This window comes from Benincasa hispida, chromosome 12, assembly GCF_027475165.1.
Source record: "Benincasa hispida cultivar pf3 chromosome 12, pf3_genome.v1.1, whole genome shotgun sequence".
NCBI classification, from domain to species: domain Eukaryota; kingdom Viridiplantae; phylum Streptophyta; class Magnoliopsida; order Cucurbitales; family Cucurbitaceae; genus Benincasa; species Benincasa hispida.
This window is the reverse complement of record NC_143489.1, coordinates 79,998,912-80,007,498: the sequence shown is the minus strand read 5'-3', so window position 1 is coordinate 80,007,498 and position 8,587 is coordinate 79,998,912.

The following is an 8,587-nucleotide window of genomic DNA, read 5'->3' as shown; positions in this document are numbered from 1 at the left end:
GCTTGTTAACTAAATTCGGATTCGACCGTCATCAATTTTCCGTTCCATCATGATTTATTATGTTGTCACCTTGATGCGCGGTCTTTATGTGGCCACCTCGTTAAAAAGCTTCTCACGATCGCATACGATTGCATGACTTTGCGATCACCATCTTTCAAGCGTGCGGACGCCTAATTCCTTGGATCGCAATTTTACTTGCGCCAACGCATTTTTCCTGCCCAAAATAAGTAAATTAACTGCTTTTATGCGATGGGCGTATGCGTTCGCAATTTCTTCAGTTTAGCACTTTTGGACATGATATTGTTTATTTTTACCGTCGCAATCTCTCATTGTTTTACTTATTTGCGCTGTAATAACGTGTATTTTTACCCGTTATCAGCAGCACTGCCCAACCCAGATGCATCTCCTTAATAAGTAAAACAATGAAATGGCATTTCTCCCAATTTAGCACAAGATTTGTCTCTTCGCATCTCCTTAATATCTTCTCCAAGTTGTTCAGATAGACTTCATACGTTTGCCCATAAACTAAGAAGTTGTCCATAAAAATTGCCACTGAATCCTCGGGATACTCGGAGAAGATAGCCATCATACACCTCTGAAACGTGCTCGGCGCATTGCATAATCCGAACGGCCTGCGATGGAAAGCAAACGTTCCGTATAGACAGATGAATGTGGTCTTTTCTTGGTCTTCAGGAGCGATCATTATTTGGTTGTAGCCTGCATACCCGTCAAGAAAACAGAAGTAATCATTTCCTGTTAGGCGGCCTAGCATCTGGTCAATAAAAGGCAAAGGAAAATGGTCCTTTTTCGTTGCTGCATTGAGTTTGCAATAGTCCATGCAAATCCGCCAGCCAGTGACGGTTCTCATTGGTATTAACTCATTGTTTGCGTTCGAGACTACCGTCATTCCTTCCTTCTTGGGAACACATTGCACGGGGCTGACCCACGTGCTATCAGCGATTGGGTATATGATGCTTACGTCCAACCATTTAATGATCTCCTTTTTCATAACCTCCTTGATCGCAGGGTTCAGTCTGCGTTGAGGTTCGATAGACTCTTTTTGGTTTTCTTCGAGACGTATTCTGTGCATGTAGTATGTTGGGCTGATTCCTCTTATGTCTGCCTTTGGACTTGTTGATCTTCTTGGATGATCAACTTTTGGGCTTGTTGATCTTCTTGGAGATCTACCTTTGGGCTTAATGATCTTCTTGGATGATCGACCTTTGGGTTTGATGATTTTCTTGGACAATCAACCTTTTGGCTTGATAATCTTCTTGGACAATCGGCCTTTGGGCTTATTGATCTTCTTGGAGGATCGACCTTCAGGCTTGTTAATCTTCTTGGATGATCGGCCTTCAGGCTTGTTGATCTTCTTGGAGGATTATTGTTAGCACGAGGCTTCTAGAGAAACTTGTTTCGTGGAGTTGAACTTGAGTTGGTGTTGATGTTGAGGTTGATTTGATGCGATGTGGTTCAATTTCTAGTACTTGATTCTCTGACTTTCTCTCGGTTGGGTGGATTGCTTGACTTGAAGAAGAAAAGTGTCGAATGTTCTTGAAGTAGAAGTCTTAGAAGAGTGTTTGTATCTTCAAGGGTCTTTTGTCTTCTAGGAGTGCAGCTTCAAGAGTCTTGGGAGTCTTCTACTTGTTAATGAATTCTTACTAGGCTCTCTTAATGTAGAATTGCTTGTATCTTCAAATGACTTTAGTCTTCAGAATGCTTACATCTTCAAAGGACTTCAATCTTTAGAATGTTTGTATTTTCGAAAGACTTCAGTCTTCAGGTGTGGTCAGCTTCAGGAGTCAAGGAGTCTTCTGATTGTAGAGAATTCCCTATAAGCTCTTTAGAGTATAGAATTGCTGACCCTTTGAAATGGGAAGAGCTCCTCTATTTATAGGGCTCTCTGATAGGATTCATGGGTTTGTGCCTGGTTAGCTCATGGGTTTGGGCTTGGTTGGTCTATGGCCTGGCCTTTGGGCCCAATTAATTGGTTTTGGGTCTGATTTGACATTCGGGTTAAATTCAACCCTATTTTTTGGCATTTGAACTTTAACCTAAATAATAATATCAAATTGAGCCAAATTAATCTTATCTAGTTCAAAGGTCACGATGAAACCACGTGGCGTAATTAGACTTTATCTTCAACTTCAATTCAAGACACATGTCTACTTATAACTAGTCCCAAATTTGATGATTTGGAAGTTGGTCATTAATTTAGTAAATGACATGGCAATTTGTGATTGGTCCAAAAATTCTCCTTCAACAAATTGCATATATTTAAGGAATGCTTCTTTTTCTTTTTCTTTTTTTCCTTTATCTTGAAAAATTTTAAAAAAAATTGATAAAGAGATTTATAATATAAATGTTGTGCATGATTTCATGATATATATTTTAGTGTAATTTTTTTTTCTTTTCAGTACAGTATAAACTTTACTATTTATCATTTTATTTTATTTATAAATTTATTTTTGTTGAAATAAAAAATATTTTTTGGGTATTTTCAATTCTATATTTTATCATAAACAAAGAGTTTTTTTTTTCATTTGAAGAGATAAACAAAAAGATTCAAATCTACTCAATAGTTTTTTTTTCTTTTTTTTTTTCTATAATTTGTTCAAAATTATTTTAGAATTTAGATTAGAAGAGAATATCATTAGTCAGCAGAGTAAAAATAAAATAAGAAATAAAATTTAAGATAGCTAACAAAATTATAATTTAATTTAGCCATTTGTGTTGTATAGTTAGCCTAAGACCCCAAAAAAAAAAAAAAAAAAAACAGTGTAGACCAAAAGTGAGAATAATAAAATTGTTAATATCCAAAACCGAAGAGAACCTGACCAATTAATTTGGCATGTATTGTATTGATCATTGCTTCATTTTCTTATTCAAAAAATCAAGCACGTTGATTTTCTGAATCAATATCTATTAGAATTTATAAATATGACAAAACTTTATTTTTAATTCAAATCTTTTATTTACTCTATGATCAAAATATCTTTGGCTAAGATTTACTCACCTCTTATCTACCATAAAATGAATACCAAAATGGGAGAAAAACTGATTCATCTCATGTGTCGGGAGATTAAAACAAAGGTAAATGCATCTCGTGTATCATCATCTAGAGTGGGGTTGGGGATCGTTCTTCGTGATGTTAGGGTGTTGTGGTGAAGGTGAAGGGATTGAATTCCAATATAGAAACGATTAAATGTACTGTCTTTGAATTGGGATTGGGAAAATCAAAAATTAATTTTTACAAAAAAAAAAAAAAAAAAAATAGACCAAGCATATTGATTTTTCAATCAGAAAAATCAAAGTTGATAAATATTAACTTTGAAGAACCAGTAAATCTCCATGCAATTCCCTCCAAGGTCACGATCCATGTTACTGGAAAAACCCAAGAAATGTTCCACAAATATGAACACCACCAATCGAAGTCCTCGTTATTATCAAGACACAAGGAAAAGAAGTGTGGGTTTCAAGAGAATTTTGACAGAGAGTTTTTTATGGATTTTTGTGAGAGTGAGAGAGAGAGTACAAGTGCAGTGAGACTTTCTTTTCAATCTTGGATACTACATTTTACTCAAAGAGGAATAAGAGGGGAAGTGGAGTGAGTTACATTAACTCCCTGCCCACATTGTCCACAAATAACTCCCTTAATGGGGAGTTATTTGTTTATTATATTAAATAATAATAATAATATCATACTAATAATATGATTAGTTTAACTATTAATAACTATATTATATGTATTTATAATCATATTATAATACAATCTCTCTTTTAACCTATACTTTTAGTATGAATCAAATTCATATTCAAATTTAATCTATGGTATAAAACCTACTTAAAATATTTGAATTTCATTCAAATATTTTTTTCTCTCACATGTTATATAGTTTTAATTATAAATCATATTTATAATTAACTATATATTATAATGTATCAGCATGGATTATACATTATATTAATCATATTAATATAATTAATTACTTAAATTCCCATAAATAATTTGAACAATTCAAATTATTCCAAAAAAAATTATTCTTTGTTTCTATCCTTAATGAGCTAACAAGGAGACCTATTGGACCTACAAATTAGAAGTTCCAATGATTCGAAATTAACCAACTAAAATCTTTAATTGGATTAATCAACATTCAGTAACTGCCAGTTACTCCACTAAAAACCGACAGCTACATTCTTCATACTGTAGATATATTATGTGTCCATTGGATATAAATAATTAATAGTAACTTGACACTTCACAAATTGCTCATGACTACAGCTCGGTCAAAATTACCGTTTTACCCATGTAGTTACATCTTACTCCTATGAAAGATCTCTTAACGAAGAGTTCCATGAACGCGTTCGGATCGCTCCAATTTCATCATGACCGAAATACACCATATACATTCAAACGCACAATTATGCAAACCAACAGTAATTAACGACATGCTTTGAACAAAAAAATAACAAGGGAGAGAGTTCTCATACCAGTTGAAAATGCTCTTCAAACTATAGAACTCAACGTAGTGGAAGACCTCTACCCGATCAATCAACGCCCAGCAGATTCATCGACTACAGCACGAACAACCACAATCATACGAACGCAGCGGGGATGACACCACCAGAAAAGAGCCCTAGGTATTCTAGGAGTAAGAACCCAAAGCATGGGATGACACCACCAGAAAAGAGCCCTAGGTATTCTAGGAGTAAGAACCCAAAGCATGGTCTTCGGTGAGTTTGGTAGAGGTAGGAGGAAGAACTGATTGTGTAGGCGATAAGCAAATGGGAGAGAATATAAAGCTATCGCATAGAAGAAACTACACGATCGTGTAGATTTTACTGAACGATCGTTTAGAAAAAAGTAGGCGATCGTTTAGCAAACACGCCACACTATACGATTGTTTAGAAAAGCTAACTGATCATTTAGGACTTAGTGTGCGATTGTTTAGGCACTAGGTATGCGATCATTTAGGTGCTAAACGACTATCGTATAGGCTCTCGACTTTAAGCGATCGATTATGTTTTCACACCAATGCAAAACCTCCGATCTTTTTCCGAACTCTCCAAAATGAAACAAATTTTGTTTCTATTCATTGGTTACAATAACCGACGTTGTTTCCCCACTAACGCACGTCCGAGAGAGATTTTAGGTTAATTATCATATAATTGATCAATTAAATAATTAATAAATATAATCATATTATATTTTTACCCTATAGTTTGATATCACATATCTACCATAGAAATTTCTCCTCTACTTGATATAAATCATATTTATATCTAATTTCCTTCAAATAATGTATCTCATACATTTACCAATTATATCATATATAATTAACCAGTCCAAATATATCATATATAATTAAACTTCCTCTTGTCAATTTGAACATTTTAAATTAACCCAAACACTAATTCTCAACTTTATCCAAGCTACCCAGGGGACCTAATGGACCTCAAAACTCCAACGGTCTGTGAATAGCTGACTAAACTCTTTAGCCACGAAATCCACCATCCGTTAACTGTCAGACATTCCACTAAAGTCCAACAGCTGAACTCTTCTTACCACATATATATTTATATATCCATCAGATATAATCAATCATGAGTACGATGACCCTTCACAAATGCTCGTAAGTACAGCTGGTCCAAATTACCATTTTGCCCCTGTAGTTACATTTCACTTCTTAAGTACCACTGATTCCTCTAATGAACAATACAACATAGTCCAACTATGTGTAAACACCTCTCGGGCCAATAGAAGGTGTATGACGCCACATCGCTCAAGCCCCGGAATCAGCCCTTAAGGGAGCTATCTATCTACTTACCCTTGCCTCGGGGAAGGAGTGAATTCCATCTTGTGTAGCTGAGTTCCCAGCTCCCAAATCAGACGAATCCCCAAAATGGTAGGTTTGAATCGGTGACCTGGCCACTCGCACCCATACAAATCAAAGGACCACCCTCAATAGCAGAAGTTCCCAACTCACTCAGGATTGAGGTCATGTTACCTATGGTCATCCTATTGAAGTGAAGTCTCTGTCATGAACGGTGTTATATAACGAGATGTTAACACTTCGTGGTCAGGTCTTATATAAACTCTTTGTATAGGACGCCCTCTCGCTCACATGTCCCCAACACGAATGATCAGGATCAGACCATCTGTGACAAGTCACAACACTTGTGACCATTCCACAAAGCGGGCCACATCCGTAGAATTACCAAGATAAGGTTTCCCTCCTATATCCATATACTATAAACTATTTTGGTTATCACTCAAGACATGATCCACTTGTATATCACCACATATATGCTTGAGTTACATACAGATAGCCAGAGATTTTAAGTTTATCGGTTTGTGGTAAAGCAAATAAAATATGCAAATGAGCAAAATACAAGATGTGAAGTAAAATATCATATATTATACAACACAAGCGTCGTACAAACTATTTACAAGCTATAGGACATGAGACTTTAGGGCATCAACCCCAACACCTAAAATATCACTGATTCCTCTAATGAACAAACAATTTATAGTCCAACTATAAACTAACTCCTCTCGAACCAATGAGAGGGTGATGTCTCATTGTTCAATACTCAAAACCAGTTGTTGAGAGAGCAATTTATTTACTTTCTCTCTTTACGAGAAGAAGTGAATTCCATCTTGTGTAGTTGTCCCAACTCTCTACTCGTATAAAACCCTAAAATGGTAGGCATATTGAATCAGCAAAACAGGTCACTCTCACCCATACAAATCAAAAGTTTGCTCTCATTGATAGGAGTTCACGACTCACTCAAGATTAAGGTTAAGTTACCTATGGTCATTTTAGTGAAAAGTTAGTTTCCTAAAGCAATAGTGTTATACTGAGAAACCAATCATTGTGTGGTCCAATCTTATATAAACTCTTTATATAGGATAACCTCACTTACATGTCTTCCTATAAACATAAATGATCATATTGTTTGTAACACTTACAACTCATGGAACAATTACAAAATGGGTCATATCTGTTGTGTCATCAGGATAAGGCACTCAAGCTTAACCATATACTACAGATCTTTTAGGTCATTATTTGAACACGATCCACTCATATGTTTACTACATACTGTTCAAGTTTCATAAACGAACCTTAGATTTAGTTAATGTTATCTAAAAGTCAAATAAAATACTTCTTATTTTATTAAATAAATAATTTGTATTTACAAAATTATAGATTACAAAATGAACGAGATTTAGGATACTAAATCCAACATAAGGCAGTGACGAAATTTGAGGAGGGGGTTGTTGAAGTACTTATAGCTGAAGCAATGACAATTTTATTTGAGCTTAGAGTGGCCTTTGAGATGGGTTTAATTAATATTTCGGTTGAAATTGATTCCCAAATTTTAGCTAAGTCTATTCATAATAAATCAATGCAAAACTAATCAATCGAGGTGATTTTGGATGAGATTAGAGAGTGGATACTTCGAGTTCAAATTAAGAAAATTTCTTTTATTCCTCCCTCTTGTAATGGAGTTGCTCATTCTTTAGCTAGATGAGCCTCTTCTAATCTTAAAAGTAGTCATTAGATTTAATTTGCCTAGTTGGCTTAGAGTGGTTCTTGAGCTCGATGCTCCGTGTTGTAACCCGATAAGGGGTTTCCATGTAATAAAGATTACGTTTTTTGAAGAGAGAGAAAGAGAGAAATTAAAAGGATTTACCTCTAACATGAAGGTTAAATAACAGAATCTTAACGAACAAAAAAAAAATGTTTATGAAAGGTTATAAAAATTTAAAAATTTAAGGACATCCTTTTGACATAAGATAAAATTATATTTAAAATCTAGAATAATTATTAAGTTTGTGGTCCAAAGTAAAATTATATAAAAACCTAAAAGATAATAATGAAAGATAGTGTAGATACAAATACTTCATCCATCCATCACTCATTGATTAAGGGAAACATAGGTATTTGGGCCTCCAATTTGGAATGAGTTGAGTAGGCTTTAATAGTCTACTAAATGTTGAGGATGTGTTAAAATAATGGAAAGTAAGAGTTATTTTAGATAAAGTTTAGGTAATTCCGATTTCTCAACTATATTTTCATTGAATTTTATGTGAAGAATGAACACCTATTTATAACAAGGTGTATACAATAAAATATACAAATATGCCTGGAAATTAGGAGAATATATCAAGGATAAACAAAGGATTTAAAGAGATTAATCTAAACAAACTAAGTAAATCTAATCAATCTAATAATTTTAACCTCGTTTTGCAAAAAAAAAAAAAAAAAAAAAAAAAAAAAAAAAAAAAAAAACTTAGTGGTTATATCAACCAACTCTCGTTCTCCAATGTTATTAAGGTTGGCAAAAATCCTATAGGGTTGTGTCTCCATAGGTACCTGCCCCGATTGGGGCGGAGAACTCAAATCGGGGACATAAAATGGGTCCCTGATTGGAGATAGGATGGGTATCCCTCGTCCTCGTCCCCAACCCTGACACCGCCTAGATGTATGTATGTATATATGTATATATATGTGTGTGTATATATATATACATATATCTAGCTACTGTTCCTATTATTTTTTTAATCATTTTATAATATAAT